At 41.2% G+C, this 23,013-nt stretch overlaps 1 long non-coding RNA gene across 2 annotated transcripts in view; it reads left to right on the top strand.

Moving 5' to 3' along the window:
* The window catches only part of LOC141092038 (uncharacterized), an 87,616-nt gene that overhangs the window by 32,163 nt on the left and 32,440 nt on the right, over positions 1–23,013 (top strand). For both annotated transcript variants that reach the window (XR_012232666.1, XR_012232665.1), the window contains exon 2: positions 14,637–14,828. This is a non-coding gene — a long non-coding RNA (uncharacterized lncRNA). The remainder of the gene's footprint in view (positions 1–14,636; positions 14,829–23,013) is intronic.

Genomic DNA, 23,013 nt, shown 5'->3' with positions numbered 1-23,013 from the left:
CTACTGTCTTGTATCAACTCCGCTCTCTGACTATTCTGCTGCCACCTAGTGGCTGCTTCGCTGTATTACTGCTGGTCTGCTTCATTGCAGGATTTTCAGCTCATTCTCCACTCTGCTGCCATCTAGTGGAGTTTGTATTACTCTGCAGTAACCCTCAGTATTACAACGTGACAGGCTGGTCTATAGTCACTTGCATAACTCTATATAATGGCAGTAGCATCACAAATATATGTACAAAGTAAAGATGAGCTAATTTATTTAAGATAAATTGAATTCTCCTAGAATTGTATTGAAAATCTTATTGTCCAGAATAGGGGTTTATTTTATTTTCATTGATCAATTTCAGCAATATGGCAACCAGCTGCGGCTGCCATTTTGCTGAATTGTAGAGGGCTCTCAAAAAGTGAAAAAAAACTATGGATAGCCTGTTGTCCAGTCCGCTGTGCTTTTTTTCTTTTTGCCTTCCCTGTTTGGATGCGTGTTCAGCATTCTGTGCCAGGACTTCTGGCTCAATGAGGTCTCTACCATCACCGAGGTGCATCTCCAGAGGTGCAGATTATGCCTTGGGTGACATAAAGAAGTGCACCGCAACTGCTTGGCATGCAGTTACATCAGGGACCTGGCTGAGCTGGATGTGAAGTCCCAAAGTGAAGAAGACAAGACGTGCGCTATGAGGTCAGTGATACAGGAGAGTGGTGAGGTGAGTATTCTTTTATTTTTTTTTTTACATTTTTTACATCCTATCTCTATTATACTCTGATGTTTAGAAAGACCCAAGAGTAAAATAGCAAACATTTGTTTTTGCGGCAAATTACTTTGATGAAAATCGAATTTCCATGTATAATTTGGTAAATTCATTTTGAATATCTCTAGAACTAAGTAATCAGGAACTAACCTTCTAATTGTTCATGAATTCCCTCAGACAACAATCAGTGGGAGAAGCCTCAGAGCCCTTATTTCACCAGATTTGTCCTCTAGGTTCTAAGCTTTTCTCACAAAGCATCCTAGAGAAGCCATTCATACTCATGTATAACTTTCCATATACGTGTAAGAGAATGGACAGGTTGCTCTTGTCCCCCCTGAAGATAACAAGTTTTATTGTTATAATGCTATGTGAAATGTGTCCTATTTTTGCAAATATTGCGTAATGAGATAAGTGTTAATGGTATTGTGGTGTAATATGAATAGTGTAGTGCGTTACTTTATATGTAGATAACTATGGGGACAGTTAGAGCTAATAGTTGGGACTAGCCCATAGAGGGAGGGACTAGTATATGGAAAACTGAAGGTTTCCTGATAGAAAGTTACATAGGGTCTGGATTTCAGAGTGAGAGAGCAGAGAGTCCTACGTGTACAGTACCACATTTCAGGGTGGCCCTGAATGAGAGGAGATTGATGAAGGATAGCAAGATCCTGAAGATAAGTGATAGAGACAGAATAGCCTTTCATAGCCTGGTCCTAGGAGAGGACACCTGCCCACGAGATCTTGAGCTTGTAATGCATAAAGTTAACAGGACTGAATAGCTGGGACTAGTGAACAGTCCCTAGCAGGAGTTAAAGGGCGCCAGCAGTGGGGAAAAAGGATGTGATACCACAGAGCAAGTAGAAGACACTTGCTAATCAGGACTGTAGCTTTAATGCTGGGTTTTAGTGAAGTAGGGAGAATCAGTGGCCATAGAATGCCCAGGAGTAATCTACCGATGAAGGATACTGTGTGGGAAATGCTTCAAACTGTAAAGGAAATGTCCATAAGACTTTGTATCCCTAGTATATAACCTATATCAGGTTGCAGCTCAGTAGAGTTCATTTTTCAATGGTGGTCTCTCTCATTGAACTGTGAAACATCTGGCCCTGGCAAACCAGCAACATGGGTTACATGCAGCCTGCACGGGTGTAAGGCCCTCACAGCACAAGTCCACACACAGCCAGGACCTCCACTTCCATGTAACATGCCGGAGCGCTGGAGATGAGTGCCTTGCCCATGATTACTGCTCCGTTGCACGTTACATGCAAAAAAGACATCTAGCCTATTTACTAAAGTATTTCCTTTTGCATTCCCACCTGTTAACCCCAACTGAATGAATTTTCAGATGTCTGCTGCAAATCTTATGAATTAGAAGTTATTTGGCCAGATCTGGTTTACCTTTGTTCTTTAGCTGTTGTAATTAGCTTTCAGCTATTGAAAAGTTAGATTTCTAAAGTGAAGAGAGAAGATATCATTTATGAATGGCCTCATGTCACGACCACCATTGCTTTACTCCTTTTATATCTCAGCTCTAAGTGGTGGTTTGACCTGCGGTGTCCATCTCTGCTTGACCAAAGTGACCATGATGACTTCTTGGACATATTTTAATGCTTACATAAAAGACTGTTCATTTGTTTCTGCATCAAAACAGACCATGTTTCTTAAGAGCGGGAGGAAAGAAGAGAAAATAAAACCCAGCTAAATTGGCCTAAGATGTGGTTTCCTAGCAACACCAGTTGTCTCTATGACTTTCCCTACTGTCTCGGCTTTGAGATGCGCTCCTCCAGCTAATAACCAATACCCTGAACATGGCATCCCACTGACGTCGTGTTTTAGAACATTACAAGAATATAGGAATGAAGCACCTGCAAGAGTCATGCAAACTATCACCCGAGCATTTCAGAACGGTCATAATTGTTATGCTCGGAACTCCAAATGAAAACTCATTACAGGGCTTATTGAATACGACAATGTAAAGTGCTCAGCCATGCTGTTATCTGAGCCATCCATTTGATGTGTGCTTTATCATTGTTATAAAGCAAATCTGATACAGCCATTATTGAGCGAGGGCTGCAGCAATTTACACAATTTCATGAAATAATTCTATTTTACACAATGTCGGTGGCAGAACGTGTGTGATACTGGATCATTATATATACCTGTATATATAGAAGCTCTACGGTACAGATAACCTGATGACAATGCCCAAGAGACAGAAGGAAATAACTCCCACGCGGTATGCTGATGCCGGGTATAACTAGTGTGGTACAAAGCAACAAATTGTCCATTCTGACCCAATTAGCATTGCTACCTGAAGGCATCACAACAGCACATATCCATATGTCACATCATGTCAATAGAAAAAAATACTATTTTTTACATAAACATTTTAATTTCATTATTTATGATGTTTGCTACAAGATCTTGTGCACATGAACATATTTTCGATCCGAGTGCAAACCGACAAAACATCAGATCTCACTTGGACCAATGTTATTTTAAGGGGCTGTGCACATGTGCAATTTTTTTTCTTTCTGGAGGGAAAAAAAATCACTGCATGCCGAAGTTTTTTCCAATGTTCGAATCGCACTTGGCCAAAGAAGTCAATTATTACATGATAAACATCGGACTGCATCTCGGATGATATCTGATTGCTGTCTGATTTCCATGGACTGACAGAATTGAGAAGATGGAGAAACTTTTCTCTCCATCTTCACCTCATCCAAAAGAATGAATCGGATCACACTATGATCAGAATCTGATAAGAGTTTGATCATTGTGTCATTTGCATAATTAACCCAATTCTCTTGGAAAAGAGAATACACCTAGTCCAATGGGTGAAGTAAATACTGAAGGTTCTATCTCTACCTATTATTTAATGCAGCATAGACAGATGTCTTGGGTACAGTAAGACAATCTGGTTGGAATTACGAAGACTGTAGAAACACTGGAGACATGGAGCAGAAGTGGCAGAGCAGAATAGGTCAGGAGGCTCACTGAATCGATGTAGCAGAATTCAGTGATGAAACAGAGTTCACTAAGTCAGGAGGAATACTGTAGTAATAAAGCACAGCCCAGCAGAGAGTAGAGCTGTGTAGGATAGTGTTTTGGCTGATCTGGTGAAGTGGAACCTAAAAGGTTCTGGTGGGAACACGGGCTACAGGCATTGGTTCAGCAGGCAGGTGAAGCACCCCTGAAATCTACAGTAGAAGCACGGGAGGCCGCAGGCAGACAGAAAACAGGATAGCAGAAGTACTTGGACCTGCAAACAGACAGGAGACAGGTAAGCAGGTGAAAGAAATACTGGAGGTCGCCATCAGACAGGACTCAGGAATGCTAAAAGTCTTAATATTAAGACACCTCAGGTGTGTGTCGGTAGGCCTTATAAAGGCCCAAGCAAATGATCATATGGTAGAACGAAGGCCAAAACCCAATATGGAGTACAACAGAGCTCAGTGGACCAGGGTGAGGGGAGCAAAGACCAGATGCAGGACAAGTGTGTAACAGGAGGTAAATAGAGTTAATATAGCAGAGCTCAGCAGTGGAGCAGAGCTACAGTGGCACGTAAACGTTTGGGCACCCCTGTGTGTTATTGTGAACAGTTTAGCAAGTGGAAGATGAAATGATCTGTCAAAGGGCTAAAGTTAAAGATGACACATTTCCTTTGTACTTTAGGCAATTTTTTTTATCTTTTACATTTTAAAAATTACAAATGGAAAATGGTCCAATGCAAAAAAAAGTTTGCGCATCCTACATAGTTGTACCCCCATTTTCAAGTATCACAGCTTGTAAACACATTTTTTAGCCAGCCAATAGTCTTTCAATTCTTGTTTAAGGGATTTTCATCCATTCTTCCTTGGAAAATTCTTCCAGTTCTATGATATTTCCGGGTCATCTTGCATGCAGTGCTATTTTAAGATCTAGCCACAGATTTTCAATGATGATCAGATCAGGGGACTGTGAGGGTCTTTGTAAAACCTTCAGCTTGCGCCTTTTGAGGTAGTTTATTGTGTTTTTTTTTACTTGTATTTAGGATTTGTCTTGGCTCTGGATGGGAATTCCTTTCCCCGTCCTGGGCTGTACAGAGTTAGCTTTGCTGGCCTCCTTTTGGTTTGGGGAGAGCTATATTAACCCGCCCTCCTGTGGGAGGTTTGTCAGTGATAGTTCTGTCCTCAGCTGAGCAGCTGACCTTGCTATACCTGTGTATACCGTTTGTTCCCGTGTGCTTGTTTAGTGTATGATCCGGCTTGTCCCTCATTTTGTGTCTTCACTCTGATTCTGTACCTCTGCTATTTCTCTGGTTCTGATCTCTGGCTTACTCTCTGACTGCCCATCTTGTCTGTGCTGTTGGTTGCTGCGTCCTTGTCTGGCTTTTCTGAGTTCGGCTTGTCAGTTGCCACAGAGGTACTGCACCTCCTCCTGAGGTGTGGTACCCCACCATCCAGGTGAGCTGGAGGCTCCTGACCACGCTCCAACACTCATATCCCACACAACATGGTACTTCAGCAAAGCCACATTGCGGCTCCCTGCTTGGAGTGTAGCAGAGCACCTTTGGTGGCTCCCTGCTTGGAACACGAAACGTGCTGGGAGGTGGGTGGAGTTAGAATACATAAAAGAGTGGGAGGGTTTAGGATTACAGGTCAGTCAGTCGGAGAGTCACTCAGAGAGGAGTGAGGAAAGAAGATCCCTGGGAGAGGGATGGAGGTGCTGCAGCAGACCTCAGTGACCTGGGTCTGCTGGCACAGGAAAGGAAAGAAGGAGAAAGACATTGAACTGAAACCTGATCTTCCAGGAGAAGGAGAGATTAGTACGGAATGAAGGAGTAAAAGGGAACAGAGGACGTGGGTTATGAGAGAACCCTGCCTAGAAGTTCTAAGCGCAAGGCTGGGGCCCAGTCCCCGAGGTTGTATGGATGCTAATGGTCCTGCAGCAGACATCGGTGGAGTAGTGGGCTGTAAATGCACTACTCCCATCTAAGACTTGGGGGCACAACAGCAACTTGGATAGTGAGCCGGGACTCAGGAGTAAGGAGTCCCCGAAGCAGGCTACAGCTGTCTGCCGTACAAATAGAGTTCTTGGGAACATCTGTCAGGAGGCACTCCAGTGTAACTCAGTACTGGGAGTACTTCACACTTAAAGGCGCTATAAGAGGAGACGTTCAGAAAGGCACATGTTGGCGGAGCATTGGAAGGGAGCATTCCATCTGACCTGGAGGTTGATTGAGCCTCTGACCCGGAGGACACAGTATGGAGGCAGGCACCTGTGTGTACTACAGACTGTGAGTAAAGCTTTGGAACTACAAGCCCTGGTGTCCTCCATTGATTCTTGCGCCAACACACCCTGCACTGCTACATCTGGGTGCCAGCCACTACACCGCTGGTGCCTCTCCTCTACCCCTACATCTACACTGCCCTGGGGCTACAGCTTCACCTGTGGGAAGCTTCACCATCTTGGCTGCAACACACCACCAGCCCCAGAGGATCTGCACGCAGCATCGACTTAACATCTCACTTGCCGAACACCACAGGTGGCGTCACGAATTATTCTATTTCATTGTTTTTTCACCCCCGTTTGCCATGAAGCCCCAGAGTCACGGACCGGGTCACAGCTTCTGTGACAACTCCCACTGAGATCAACGGGCCCGGTGCCGAGTACCCCGATAGCCCTGGCTGGGCGCTCCATTTGCATCACCTGGCCTTTCTCAATAATGATGGTGAACAAGCCATAACCCTAAAAGGCAATTAAGGTTTGAATCCTTGGTCAAAGTTATGTGAACACACAAATCTCCAATGGTGCCCAAACTTTTGCATTGGCTCATTTTCCTTTTCATAATTCTTAGAATGTAAAATATGACGATATCATTTTTTTGCCTAAAATACAAAGGAAATGTGCCAGCTTTAACTTTAGCCAATTTAGAGATCATTTCATCTTCAATGTGCTTAACTGTTCACAATAACAGTAATTTTGACCAGGGGTATCCAAACGTTTACATGCCACTGCACATATATCAGGAGGTACACTAACATTGTAGCAAAGACTAAACTATGTTAGGAGGCACAGAGTGAGTAAAAATAAGTGCACACGCACCGGAACTCTCGCGGAAATTACCGCGAGAATTCCGGAATTCCAGTCCGCGGGAAAATCGCATATTAAATTCCCGCGATTTTCCCGCGGAAAAACTAGCATTTTGCAAGCATAATTAGCTTGCAAAATGCTAGCGCTTTCCAAGCGATCTGTAGCATCGCTTGGATAACTGATTGACAGGTTGGTCACACTCGTCAAACATAGTGTTTGACGAGTGTGACCAACTTTTTACTACTGAGGCCGCCTATGCAGCGTCAGTAGTAAAAGATAGAATGTAAAAAAAAAATAAAAAATGGTGTTATTCTTACCTTCCGACGTCCCGCGCATCCATTCCCAGTAATCCTTTACGAAAATGCCCGCGATGATGTCCGTTCTCGCGGGATCGTGATGTCTCGCGGTAATTCGCGATGACGTCGCGTGAATGACCGCGAGACTTCGCGATCCCGCGAGAACAGACGCCATCGCGGGCATTTTCGCAAAGGACTACTGGGAACGGGAGCGTGGAGAGAGGCGGGAAGGCTGCGCGGAACGTCGGAGGGTGAGAATAACAATATTTTTTATTTTTAAATTCTATTTTTTACAGGGATATGGTACCCACAGCCCGGAGGACAGTCTCCTCTCCTCCGGACCGTGGGTACCATCCGCAAATGTTCTGCTTACTTTCCGCATGGTGTGCACAGCCACATGCGGGAAGTAAGCAGAACAATGCATTCCTATGGGTGCGGGATCGCCGCGATTCCGCAAATTAATGAGCATGCTGCGGTTTTTACCGTGAAGCGATTCCGCCGCGGTAAAAACCGCAGCATTAGCACAGCATTGCGGAATCCCATAGGAATGCATGGGATACTTATTTTTCGCGGCAAAATCGCGCAGCTAAAACCGCCGCGGAAACGCGAAAAAAACGCCACGTGTGAACTCAGCCTAAGTAGCAGGCTTTGGTAACATAGCAGAGCAGGGTCAGGAAGCTCATATGGGCAATATAGCAGAGCTGAGTATTTCTTGTTGCTCAGATTAGCAATGTGGAGCTGTGAAGTTAAAGAAGCCACCTAAATTTTCAGGTGGCATCACATCACCTGAGCCAAGCTGAATGGCCTGGGTGAGAGATATCTTGGTGGTGGTTGCAGATAGACGGTGGAGCTCTTAACATATACTATAGTACTTAAAACAACAAAAACAAACATGCTCTATGCCAGAATGGTTATGACTCCACCAAAGGCTATCAGTGTCTGCTGCCAAGATTGAGAATTAGTTTGTGACAAAAAAAAACACATTTTTAAAGAGCCATCTTAGCGGGCCTTTAATGGGCCTGATTAAATCACTTGATGCCTGAACTATATGTATGAAATGGGAGCATATCCTTCTCTGCTCTCTTCACTCCAGCTAAATATATCTTAAATAACTCAATTTTTACAAAACTCTGCCAGTTTTGTAGCTACTTTGCAGCATAGTAGCCTCCCCCACAACACTCCAAACAGAATAATGTCCACCACACAGCCCTCCAAACAGCATAATGGCCCTCACACAGTACGATAGACTGCACACAAAGCTTCACACTGTGTAACTGCTTGCAAACAGTAAAATGGCCCCATTAGTCCTCCAAACAGTATAATGGCCCCCCATCATAGCCTCATAGCCCTGCTAACAGAATAATTGACCCAACATAGCCATGCAAACAGTATAATGGACCTCACATAGCACTCCATTAAGTATAATGATCTTCACATAGCCTTCCATATAGTATAATGGCTCCCACATAGCCTTTCAAATATTATAGTTGCCCCACATATAGCCCTCCAAATAGTATAATGGCTCCACATAGGTCACTAAATAGTATAATTGCCCTTGCATAGCCCTTCAAATAGTATAATGTCCGAGATATAGCCTTCCATATAGTACAATAGGCCCCACATAGCCATCTATATAATATAGAGGCCCCCACTTAGCCCTCTAAATATTATAATGACCCTCATATTGCCTTCCATATAGCACAATGGGCCCTATGTAGCCCCCCATATAGTATAATGAGTCCTACATTATCCTTCATATAGTATAATTCACCCTACATTGCCCTCCATGTAGTATAATGGGCCTCACATTGTCTTCCATATACTATAATGGGCTACGCAATATCCTCCAAGTAGTATAATGAGCCCCATATAGCCCTCCATATAGTATTATGGGACCCACATAGTCCTCCATGTAGTATAATGGGCCTCACAATGTTCTCTGTTCACCTGTTAAATTCCGTTGTCAATCTCTAACAGTGGCATTTAACACTCGACAGCAGGGGGGCACATCATTTCATGCTCCCATTGGCGTACATGTGACATGATTGAGGAGCGCTGATGGGTTGTCCAGACAGCCAAGAGCCAAGGGTCTGTTGGTGACCCCCGTACGTGTCATTATGATCCTTCTGTGAAAACCAGTCCATTACTGCCGTTCATAGAAGACTGTGATTTTCTCAATACATAACAGTAGTGATATACTACTATGTATAGTAGAAGCAATTAGACAATCACAAATTCAAGTACCCCAACGGACTAACAAGTACAGTAAAAAGTGAAAAAAAATTTTTAACAAATATTACAAAAAAAAAGAAGACAAATCACAAAATTTCAAATCACCCCTCTTATGCTCCATTTAAAATAAAACAAATACTGTAAAAAGTAAAAATACACATATTTGGTCTGGCTGCATTAGTAAACTCCAGCCTATCAAAATGCAAAGTAAATTAATCCAGTTGATAAACAGCATAATGAGAAAAAAATGAAACGTCAAAATTACGTTTTTTGACCACCGCAACATAGCAATAAAATGTGAAAAAGGAGGAATCAGATCACCTGTCCAGGTGCACGGCAAAATACTCCAGTAATAGCGTCAGTCCAAACGATAGTCGGTGCACACATCTTAAAGGAAACATTGCTTTATTGATCTAGTAGCATAAAAGGTTGAAAAAATAGTTCAACACAACAGCACAAAAAATAAAAAAGCAGAAAAGAAATGTCCACTGCGCTTCCAGGCCCGGAAAAGTGAAAATCGCCATGTCATGAAGGAATTATAGGGGATCTGTCAGCTAGTAAATGAACATCAGCAAGTCCTGAGACATCTTTTTTTTTCCGTTCATACTTTAGCATAGTGCCATTTTAATTCAGTTTTTAAAGGCTACATAAAAAGTTGAGTAGCTTAAAAACTTTTCTGCTTATGAATCAATTTCAACTTCTTTCATGTCATTTAGTTTATGGTTTATAGCAGCTTTCAAATCTCTGCTGATTGCATGTGGAAACTATTTTCTGTTGTCAATGCAATGAAAGGAAAATACTGTAATCTGATAATAAAAAGAAAAAATTTAAAATAAAATAAAAAATTCCCTTTACCAAGAAGAATTTTAGTTGGTGCATGACTCGGTAAATGACTAAATGTGCCCCGCCCTTGTAAAAAAAAACTCTATTAACTTACAGATATGGGGTTAATCTGCATATTATTAGCATTCTAAAGCTGCGTTGAAGGCCTGGCTACCGGGAGGAGATGAACTTTATTCCTCCCTGCAGCCTGCTATCTGATATTTTCTGTCATGGACTCAACTTAAAAAATGTCTGGTAATCTATTCTATTATTTCTAAACACTGTTTTTCGGTGATTCCTTTGTATCCCCATTCATTCTGCACCCCCACACACACAAATGATATACCATTTGAAAGGTAAACTTGCCCCCTTCAGCAAGAGAATAGCCAAACAAACCACACATTCACGATTTGATCACAAAATACAGTTTAAACTTTAATTTTCATAAACCTGCTGTAAGGAAAAATGACCTGCAGGTGGCACCACACTACCCCAAAGCACACTACCAACACATTTGTAAACATGCACTGCTTTTTCGCTGATTACTTCGCCCCACACACATGCTACACTATTTGAAAGGTAAATTTGCTCCCTTCAGCAAGAAAACAGCCAAACAAACCACACATTCACAATTTTATCACTAAATACAGTTTAAACATTCATTTTCATAAACCTTCAGAAAGACACAATGACCTGCAGGTGGCACCTCAACCGGAAAACATTTTTTGGCCTCTACTTATCAAAACAATTTATTGTGTTACCAATCTACATATTTAAATACCTGTCTGTGTTCATCAGCTCATGAAATACATTTACATTTGACCAGCTTGCGTTTTCTGAAATTGCCTGTGACCCCCACGACCAATGTGCGAAAATTTTACACGGGCCAAGCTAGTACTATATATTAGATTTTATGAGCACTGTATATTTTATTATATGTTAGCACTGTTGCTTTGTAGCCCTCGGGTCCTGGGTTGAAATCCCACTAAGGACAACATCTGCAAGGAGTTTGTATGTTCTCCCCGTGTTTGAGTGGTTTCATCCGAGTTCTCCCATTTCCTCCCACACTCCTAAGGGTATGTTTCCACGGGCTGTGTTACATCCGGATTTGCTGCGGATTGAACGCTGCGTACAGCCGCTGTGTCCAGTTGTTACAGCATAGTGGATTTTATGAAATCCCATCTCCACTATGCGTCCTAATATGCGGGTAACACACCCACAAATGCGGACATGTGGCGTGTCTTTTTAGAATGCAGCATGTCTGTTTACCTTGCGGAGACGCTCAGTCTCCGCACGGTAAATAAACCTGGTCTATGTATGCGATGCGGTGATACCGCATGTGTTCAATGAAACCATCCGGAATCACCGCATGCACAGAAGGCTGCGGGGCTTTGGGCGGAGCCGGCTTTCTGCTCCATCCAAAGCGCAGGCAATGCGCTTAGTGGAAACATACCCTAAGACAAACTGATAGGGAATTTAGATTGTGAGCCCCAATGGCAACAGCAATGATGATATAAAGCGCTGTGGAATATGATGGCGCTTTGTAAGCAAAACATAATTCTAAAAATAATAATAATAAAACTGGATTGTTTCATTATAAATTCATTCTATGGCCAAATGAATGTCTGGATATTTTGATATTAATCAAAATGTATTGCAGTAATTGTAATTGCAGCCTGTTAATAATTACTCTGCTATAATAAGGTAGATCCATGCTTTAAACATATAAAAACAAAAATGGTAGGGAATACTAGTAGGAATTTAGTAAACAAATGCTAAAGAAATCTTTCTAAAGAACAAAGGCAGCGTAACCTGGCAGACAACTTGATATTTTATCCAGCGCTGCAGCCTATTGTCTGTCTTTCTCAACCCTTGAGCAAAAGGAAATTTAAGAATGCTTCCCAAACACACCCTTATAAAATGACTTTGTGATGGGGCAACGACCCTATTCACCCTTGGAACGTGTCCAATTACTAAAAGTTTTAATCTTATACTTTTTTTTTGCTTTACCTACTAAATGAATGTAAAACTGAATCTTACATACTAGAAAATGAATAGTCTATGCAGAATGGAATTACAAGGTAAGCACAACACTATAAGATCATGTGTACAAAGGGTTTACTAAATTAAACAATTTTAAAGAAAAATACAAGTGTTGATGTGCTTAGTGGCCATGGCAAACCTTCTACACTTCTCTGTGCAAGTCATGCATCAGTAGCATCATATGTGTTACACATGTATTTCATTATGATACCTGTTATTATGCTACAAGTTGTAATATAAAGCTTTAAGTTGTGTCAATACGTTTTATTTTCCACCTGTAATATGAATGAGAAAAAAATATATATTTTAATTTCTGACATTTTGACTCTGTACAATATTAGATTGAATGAATATGGGCAGCAAAGTTGACCATTAATAAGCACTACTGGGTCTTACTCTCCTGGCACATGCAGTCTTTGCTGGCTATATTCCAAGTTAGATGGATGTTTGGAGTCCCAGCTCCCGAGTGAAGGATTATCTTGCTGAGGTTTTTTCTATTGTTTCTCTTGCGGTTTGTTTGCGTATTCCCTTTTTAGCTTTTTTTCCATTTTTTACCATTTTTCATGTATACCAAATGTATTTTTGGGTTCTTTTCCATCTAGTCCTATGTCTCACCCTCTTGTATGCACTCTGTTTTGTTGTTGTGCTTTTAGGTTGCACTTTATGTATAGTTGAGAGTGCAGTTAAGGACACTCGAGGTCAGCCAACATTGAGTGGGGGGTGCCACTGAATAATGTTATGGTACCAACTTCTGTGGGCAAGCAGGGGCAAGTCAGGGTCAGGTTATGGCAACAAATATGAACCTTGCACTCAACTTAAAGGTATTTGTAAGGCGGTTTATTGTAGTACACGAAAAAAGACGTTTCGGCCGGTGGACACCGCGTCTGGAGGCACGTTTGCCCCTCTCCTATATACTGACAAGCTCATTACCTTAGAGAGATCAATCTCCTCAATGCCTAAAGCACCATCGTCCTTTCTGATAGATGCCTATAAGCTCTACACCATCTATATACCACACGTAACTGAAGAAGGTCACATTGACCGAAACGTCTTTTTTCATGTACTACAATAAACCGCCTTACAAATACCTTTAAGTTGAGTGCCAGGTTCATATTTGTTGCTTTAACGGTTTGGGAACCTAACCTTAGCACCATCTTGAGTTGTGCTCACGGTGTTCTTTCTATAAGGGTCAGGTTATGGACTGCCTAGTCTGTAAGCAAACCTGTGTGCACGGTTAGCATCTCCCCTGATTTTTTTTCATCCCTGAGTGAGTGCTAAAGCCCAGTCATAACACCATCATTCCATTCCGACATATACTGTATTTGGTGGTCTTGAGTGTCAGACACTTACCAATCCACAAGTTATCAACTATCATTTAGAATGATAATAAGTTTTAATGATGAAAATAACCAGTTAAAGGAGATGTCCAACTTGGGCAAAATTAGACAAAGGAACACTATCATTTAAAATAAAATTAAATAGCCCCTACTAATCTTGCAACTCTTCTCCTCTGCTTCCCATTGGTATTTTTACGATTAACCTTGTTGGCTTATGCACCCGACCACAAAAATTGGACGAGTGCAATCAATCATTTTGACAAGTACCACTCATTTCCATGTTAATCTATGGGGCCATGAACATGTCTGAGGAAAAAATTGCATAATTCAAGAGTTGAGTCCAATTATTGGATTATTATTTTTTTTTCTTCCTAACATCGAATCACACTCTGACCAAACTTTGAACAAACTCTGATCAGAGTGTGATTGGTATAATCACACTCTGAGGTAGATTGCGCTTGACCATTAGGTAGATATGAGCAAAATGAATCAAGGAGATTCAAAGTCACCTAGAATTTCACATAATAATTTGGATTCACAAGAAACCAATGTTTTTTGGAATTCATTTTGCTCAAATTAGGCAAAATATCATTCTACTGGCCACCATTTTGCTTGATTCCTTTAAGAGCTGGAAATGGGTTAAATAATTAAAAAAATATAAAATTATACGCACCTTCCTCCTAAGCTGTCCTGGTGCCATCGGCCTACCCAATCCTCTACTGGCTAAATTCTTTCCCCTGGTGCCAATTTTCTTTTTTGTCTTCAGTGTTCTTCACTTTTTGGTGATTCGGACACTGACTAGCCCTCCAGTGATGTCATGATTTATCTTGAAGCTCATTGAGGCTGAAGGTGCTGAAGAGTGAAGAAGACTGTAGACAAAAGAGAAGATTGTAGCCAATAGAGGACAAGAGGTCAGGTAACAGGTGAGTTGAATATAATATATTTTTATTTTTTTTAACTCTCCTGTTTGCTATACTCTGAGTTCTGGAAAGACCCTAGGTGATAATTAAAGCTTTCATCAGCAATTTGATTCATGTTGAATAAAGTAGATGCAAATCTGTCTCTGATCTTTTTCTTCATCTTCAGTCTTCTTACTCTTCAGTGCCTTCATTGGTCATTGGATCCCATGGGATAGCTTGACATCACTGGAGGCTTAGAGAATGCCAGAGTCATCAACAAGTGAAGCAGACTGAAGACGAAAAAGTAAACAGGTGCCAGAAAGAGGACGTGAGCCAGCAGATGACCAGGCAGGTGAAGCCACACCAGGACAGCTGAGGGGTGATTTGAGAGTAACATTTTTATTTTTTTACTTCACTGTTTATTTTGCTCTGGGGTTGGAGAGAAGTCATGTTATAATAAATTGCATTCAAAGTAATTGTATTCATGTTAAATACAATTCTGAAAATTTGACAAATTGAATTTTATTAAATTTGCTCATTCCTACCGCTGAGTTAATTTTATTATTTTAAACCTGCATTTGTCCCAATTTTGTTGATCCTCTTTACAACCTCAACCTCTTTACATCTGATCAGGATCGACATGCCATAAAACTAGAGAAATCAGATTGTGAGCCCTGCTAATAATATTCAATAGGTTGTACAGATTTGTCATCTTACTGCTGTCTCCACAAGGTCTTAATGGTGAGCCAGTGTCTTTGAAGGCAACTTGCATCTTTGTTCCTTTTTTGTAAAAGGCTTCTCCTCTTTCATAAATCTCTTTCAAAGTTATTTTTTTTTTTTTGGCTGGTAAATCAAACATGAAAAAATTTCCATTGAATTGCTATTCCAGCTTTTCCCAATAATTTCCCAGCATGGTTTTACAATTGACTTTTTTATGGATGAGGTCAACATAGCCGTAACTTGAGGAGGGCTTTGGAGACTGTTCCTACGCACATTAGCTTTTTCAAAATATATTGATTTTCTTTAGATATCTCTTCCTATTGTCCTGTCCTTTTTATCCTCATTTGGATTTAGAAAAATGTTTCTTAAAAACTACCAGTGCCTATGTAGTTAATGCAATGCATGGCACTGGAAAAGGTAATAAAAATGATGTGAGCTGTCATATCCAGCCCCTAAGCTCATTGCAAACATTTGTATGTTTGCATTCGACACAAAACATAACAGATTGTCACTTGTCATATCAGATTAATTGCACTGCCTGTACTCTGTCACTCGAGATGCGGCACTCCTGACGAGTGATACCCCCTGTGATCTGCAGCCCATCCCCTAAGGGCCCAGAAACAACAGGGAGCCTGAGAAGGAACCTGTCCCTTCAGCCATTCAAAGTAGCTATTTATTGTGAACTGTAATCTATGATTTGACGAAGTATTTCATTGTCTCCACTGCTGAAAATTTCTAAAGGTGCTTTGATATAATGCTTATCTTAAAATGGCCAGACCTTAGCCCACCAAGCCAAGTGAATAATGGATGCAACAACAGGATGGCCTGTCTGCGAATGCATCCCACTGTGTAACATGAGGCGGCTACGTCAGGCAACTCATTGGCCTTTTAACTATCTTTAAGAGGCTTCTCCTTTCCTCTGTCAAATTTGGGCCTGGAGGCAAAATTCATTCTGTATGGTCTCTCAAGTTCAAAAGTACCAAGGATTCTGAAAAATGAGTACAAAATACTCTATTTGTAGATAAATCTATCATAAAAGACATAATGTCGGGTAGATTAACCCTTCAAAGCCAACCCGGTAATTATTACAACACAAGCTATGTAAAAGCAAATCCACTGATGGACTATGTGAATGTCAGTGGTACAATAAAAGTCTTTAAGTTGAATTGGCAATAAAAATAGAATTTTGCAAAAATATTTTTTTTTTATTCTGTATTTTTCCCCTATTAGGTTTTACATTTTACCAAGATATGGAATTTGCAAGGAATGGAAGGAGATGTCACTTTGCTCATGGTTTCTTCCAGCAGAGTAATGCACTTTGCCTGACCTGGCATGATGAATAGAGAAAGGAAAGTGATAATGGCTTGGAAAAGTGTTTGTCACTTTAAAAAAAAATTCAAAAATTGTCTTTTCTCCATAACTTATAAAACTAAGAAGCCTTCATAACCCAATCTTTTTTCAGCATTAATTATCCTTTGTAAAGAATTTGTATTTTTAGGGGAATCTTTATATTTGTCTGCACTTGTAACATGCATTTTTTATAGTGATGTCTAAGAAAAAAAAATCTCATACAGAGAACAAGATGCATTTTGTAAAGCCACAAATCCCCAAAACAAAGCACTCTGTATGGAGTGGAATACATATAGGACTATAGACATCAGCGTACTATCTGGCATACTATCTAGTTTGGCCAAGAATAATGTAGAGACATACTGAAAGGGAACCTGTCACCAGAAAAAATGCTATCAACATTCAGATATGTGGTTAATCTGCAGGTTAATATCATTACTAACCTACCTGGTGCCCAAACTTAGCTGAATGCTGCAGTCATCGCTCTGTGTATAGAGAGTGGCGGCTGTAGCCACTCCCCCAGCCTTGACTGACAGCCAACCCCAATGCAGAGCCAGTGTCAGTCAGCGCCGGGGGTGTGGTTACAGCCGCTGCTCTCTATAAACAGAGCTGTGACTGAACCCGCACCGGGGCCGCCCCCATAGCTGAAGCTGGAACGCTGCAGAGGAGAATAAAGTTACTCTTCTCCTTGCAGCATTCGGCTAAGTGCAGACACCGGGCAGGTTAACAGCACTAATTACATATCAGCAGGTTAATAATGTTTTTTTTCTGGTGACCGGTTCCCTTGAAAGAAAAATTCTGAGTCTAAAGCCACGCTAAGGGTATGTGCATACAGAATCTTTTGTAAGTGGACTCCTCCCACAATCCGTTTGAAAAAGCACAGCAAAAAATGTCCCATAAAGTGAACATTATGCAAAGCAATGTCAAAATGACATTGCTGTGAACATGTCCTGCCTTTTGACACTTCTTTTAAGCACTTCAGGGTTCCTAAAAAAAGAAGTGACCTGCTAATTCTTCCTGGTGGAAGCCACCTACTTTCTATAGTTGAAGTACATTTTGAAAAGCCCCAGTGGCGAACGACAGCAGAGATGCCTCAGGAAAAGGACTGCCAATGTTTTCCTCAAGCAGCTTAGCCTGGAAAAACCAGGCGGCTTCTCCAGCATCTAAATAGCGCTTTGTGCTCATGCCATTGGCGTATGTTTACACGTAGGTTTTTTAGGATTGAAAACTCTCCAAATCAAACCCAAAACTAAAAAAAATTGGAGTTTTTGTTCATTTTCCACTACAAAATCTCAGCAAAAAGACTGTGTACACATACCCTAAAGGGATTTTGGGGGGCGCATTAATATTGACATGCTTCGCACATGCTCTGCCTTTTGACACTTATTTTAAGCACTTCAGGGTTCGTAAAAAAGAAGTGACCTGCTAATTCTTCCTGGTGGAAGCCACCTATTTTCTATAGCTGAAGCACATAATGAAAAGCACCAGTGGGGAACAACTGCAGAGATGCCTCAGGAAAACTAGGCGGCTTCTCCAGCATCTAAATAGCGCTTTGTGCTCATGCCATTGGCATATGTTTTTTAGGATTGAAAACTCTACCAATCCAACCCAAAACTAAAATAAATTGGAGATTTTGCTCATTTTCCACCACAAAATCTCAGTAAAAAGACTATGTGTACATACCCTAAAGGGTTTTTGGGGGGACACATTAATATTGATGGGTTGTGAGCATGAGATCAGTGACAGTCTTCAGACTGAAGCTACCCTGGCACTTTGGAGATGCCCCTAGTCTGTAAATGTCATAGCTGTGAATGGTACTGCATGCTTGATCAATCAGCTGATCAATGGGGGAGTAAAACGGCTACCGATAATCAGTATCAAAATCACCTTAATCCCCTTTCAACATATTTTCAACTAACATTTTGGAAGTATCTAAACAGATTGTTTTGTATCCAAACTGAAGCAAAAATATGACTGTGTTGCACAGAAAGCTGGACAAGCCACCAATTTTTGGTGCAGTGCATCTATGTGTAAGAATGTGCAGCACAATGGCTCAGTGGTTACACTTTGCAGCTCTGGGGACCTTGGTTCAAAGCCCACTGAGGACAACATCTACAAGGAGTTAGTAGCTTCTCGTGTTTGTGTGAGTTACCTCCAAAATTCAAAAGACATACTGGTAGGGAATTTAGATTGTGAGCCCCATTGAGTTCAGCCATGATATGGAATAAGGAATATGATGGCGCTATATAAGAAAAAGCATAATAGTAAGAATAGGAAGAGCACCATCTGTTTGGGAAGATGGGTACAACATCGATAGCCCCAAAACTTCTCTATCTTTACTTATAAACCATTACAGTCAAAGTCCCATAACTCACGTACAAGTAGATGGAATAATTGAAAGTTGTCATTTTACGTGAAATCAACGGCTAATTTCACAGTATGGGCAAGTCGTAGAATGTGAAAGAATTGGTAAGGAATGTGAGAGGGACGAGGCGCCTTTCACTATTTCTGTGCGCCTGTTCCGCCTGTCAACAAATACAATCTCATACTTGAGGCCACTGTACGTTCTGCTGTTACTTTCATGAAATGTCTTTCTGGGAAAAATAAAGTTCCCTAATGCTATCTAAAACTCCTGTATTGGTTTCACAGTGCCTTAAAATTATATTCAAAGCCATCTAAAAAGGAGACTTTTATATCTTATTACCTAGATTCTAATGCCAAGCGGTCACCCTGTAAAGCACCATGGAAAATTGCTAACAAGATAAAATGTTTTTAATGTGATATAATGGATTTCTTAGGAGAGGGAAAAAATGATGCCTGGTCTTCCTCTATTCCCCCTCTTCCCTCCCTTCTCACATTCACAGTGGAAAGAGCGCCAGCGCTGTTACCTGCTATTACCGAGCTCCTAGCTCTTGTAATAAGAGGCTGGCAGTGACAGTGTGATTGCTTTGGTGTAATATTTAAGCTTTGGGCATGTGAAGTTCTTCTGTTTTGGAATTTACGGCAGGGTTTCAGCTGCCCTTATATTAACCCTGTTACGCCTGGAGAGATCGCATTGAGATCTTCATGGCCCTAAAAGCTGAGATGGCAGTACTTAAAGAGCATGATATGCAACATTATGAGCATCATTGTTGTTAATCTTTCCGAAATACCTTTTGGAAAATGAAAAATCTAATACTTTTGTTCACTTTTTTGAAAAAAAAATTGATTTACACTGAAAAGTTTCTCAAAGTAAAATTATAGTTTTTCTTTTTACCTAGATATTCATACATCATTCATGCAGTCGGAGATATATGGGCACATTACGAAAAACCTCATACAAATTCCAATATAGGGACAACTTCAGCCACAGCAGAGCTGTTTTTTACAGGAGTCTTTTTATCACCTCTCCCAAGTTGCAAATCTTATATATATCAAATGCTGTTGATTTTCATTATGTAAATCCACAGTATGTGCACACCTCGCAAAACATAATAAAAGCAGTATTATAAGTAGGGATGAGGGAACCCGAACTAGAAAGTTCTGGGTTTGTATCGGACTTCTAGTGTCCGTTACAGGAACCATAAGGGTGGTTTTACACTTATCGCATTTTTTGCGGTCCGTTATTGTGGCCCGTTTTTGTGGGTCGTATCGCCGCATTTTCTGTGGTGTACCACAATAAGAATCCATAAAAATGTTTGCGGATCACCGTTTTTTTTTCTCCAATGCTATGGAAATAATATTGGAGAAAAAAAACAGGGTTCCGCAAAATCGGAAGTGACGGCGCACCACAAAAACAAACTTCCGGGTTGTTTTTGCGGCACCATTGATTTAAATGTGCACCGTGTCCGTACGCCATGAAAAATATTGAGCAAGCTCGATATTTTTTCACGGCCGTACGGCACACGGCGCACCATTGAATTTTTGCGGGCCGATTTTGCAGCCCCATAGAAAGCTATTGGGGCCACAAAATTGGCCCACAAATATATGGTAAGTGTAAAACCACCCTAACACAAACTTCTTACTGTATGTCTGGTTTCCTCTTTGGGTCCAGAAGTCTAATAAAGCTTGTTGTAAGGTTGCAGCACAGCCAATCAACAAGCTTTAAGACTGTGATCACTTCCAGCTCCATTACAGCCATGTCAAGTGGCTGCGTTTGGTCGGACAGTTAATATAAATAATAATTATTTACGGTATCCCCTTAAGGACCAGGGGTATTTTCGTGTTTGAATCTGATTTTTTTTGCTCCCCTTCATCCCACAGCCATAACTTTTCTATTTTTCTGTCAATGTGGCCATGCGAGGGCTTGTTTTTTGTGGAACGAGTTGTACATTTGAAAGACACCATTGGTTTTTACAAATAGTGTGCTGGAAAATGGGAACAAAATTCAAACTGCGGAGAAATTGCAAAATAGTGCAATTCTACATTTTTTTTTTTACCGTGTTCACTAAATGCTAAAACTGACCAGCAGTTATGATTCTCAAAGTTATTACGAGTTCGTAGAAACCCAACATGTTTAGGTTCTTTTTTATTAAGTGGTGAAAAAAAATTCCAAAGTTTGTAAAAATAAAAAAAAAGTCTACATTTTCTGAGACCTGTAGCGTCTCCATTTTTCATGTTCTGGATCTGGCTGAGGGTTTATTTTTGCATGCTGACCTATCATTTTATTGATATCATTTTGGTGTAGATACAATCTTTTGATCACCCGTTATTGCATTTTAATGCACTGTCGTGGTGACCAAAAAAACTTAATTCTGACTCTTTGATTTTTTTGCTTTACGCTGTGTACCAATCGGATTAATTTTTTTTATATATTGATAGATCTGGCGATTCTGAACGTGGTGATATCAAATATGTGTATTTTTTATTTTTATTTTATTGTTTTATTTTGAAAGGGGTAAAAGGGGGGTGATTTAAACTTTTATATTTTTTATAAACTTTTTTTTTCACTTTTTACTTGCTTAAATTGTCTCCATGGGAGACTAGAAGCTGCGATCATCTAATAGCCAGTGCTCCACAGAGCATGGCTGCAGCCCTGCTCTATGTAACAGAAATGCTCACTTGCTATTTTTAATAGCCAATAAAGGCTAGTCAGCTGCATGCTGATCTTAATTGGCTGGTAATGGGGCATTGATATTGACCTGCTCCGAGACTAATAACATCAGCCCTTTGCTGCCACAGAAATGGCGCATCCTTTAGATGCGCCAATTCTGTCCCTTATTCTCAGCTCTTTGCAATTGCCTTGGCAAGTGTGGCGCCCCCAGGAGTTTGGTCGCCACAGTGGCATTGCCTTCCTCCAGGGAGGGTGATGTCAGGCTTAGAAGCAATGAAGGATCTCTCTAGCAGTTAACTATAACATGCAACACAGTTCCCACTCCAGGCCAGCAGAGGGAGCTCTGAACCAGAATTGGGGGAGGAGTGCTCTCTGAGGGCCAGGAAGGGAAGGGGGGAGTTAGTGTGAGGAGGCCGAAGTGTGTAGACATGGAGAGAGAAGCTGTGGGACTGAGTAGAGTTGAGAGCTCGTTCCCAGCTGGAGCGCATGATCTGGAGCCTGGTCTCCACGGTTGTATGGTTACTAATGGTCCTGCAACAGAAACCAGAGGAATAGGAAGCTGTAAATGCTCTATTCCCATTTAAGGCTCGAAGACACAACTGTTGTGAGTTCATTTTCCCCTTCACCATTGAGGTCTGATGAACTCCCTCTTCTGGTGAAGGAAGGTAGTGAGGCTGATTACCAAGCACCTGAGCAGAATGATGATGACTGAGTGACTGGAATTGCTGACTGGATATAAGGCAGCCGATGCCCTTCTGCCTTGCAGGTGATTTCTCTGAGGGATTCTAGGAGACCAGTCTGATTCCTGCTCCTCAAAAGCTAAATTTTCTGCTCTGCTTTTTGCATTTGTGTTTTGGTTTTGTTTTGCCTTGTTTTTCTGGATTTCTGCCATTTCCTGCTGGGGTGAGCTGAATTCCTTTTTGCTCTGTCTTCAGAAAATACCTGAGTACTGATATAGCCTTTTTGAAGCCTAGCGTCTTCAGGGCTTTTTTCCCTATCAGTCTGTTGGCTCTTGTTTTGATAGGGTTTTTGGCGGATTGCAGACAGCAGCTTTTCTATCCTGTCCTATTTAGTTAGCTTGGGCCCCATCATTTGCTCAGCCTATCTTTCTATCTGTGTGAGTGTTTTTTCATCTTGCTTCACCGTTATTATATGTTGGGGGCTGCCTATTGCTTTGGGGTCTGCTCTGGGGCAGTTTAGATTTCCCTATCTGTCTTTAGGCTATTTAGTTCTCCGGTTGTGATTGAGGGGTCTAGGGCACCGTAGGAACCCCCCACGGCTACTGCTAGTTATTGTTGATAGGTTCAGGGGTCTGCAATCCGATAGCTGCCAACTTCTCTGGTTTTCTGGACTTAGCTAGTATTTCTGTTTTTGCCTCCTACGGTGACTCATTCATAACAGAATCACCCGCCATACCGCAGATCCTAGGGTACTCAATAGCAGGAAAGAATTGTAAAAAAAA

Source organism: Dendrobates tinctorius, unplaced genomic scaffold (genome assembly GCF_039654945.1).
Source record: "Dendrobates tinctorius isolate UK_male_01 unplaced genomic scaffold, ASM3965494v1 ptg000057l, whole genome shotgun sequence".
Lineage (NCBI taxonomy): Eukaryota > Metazoa > Chordata > Amphibia > Anura > Dendrobatidae > Dendrobates > Dendrobates tinctorius.
This window is presented reverse-complemented; position numbering and strand designations above follow the sequence as displayed.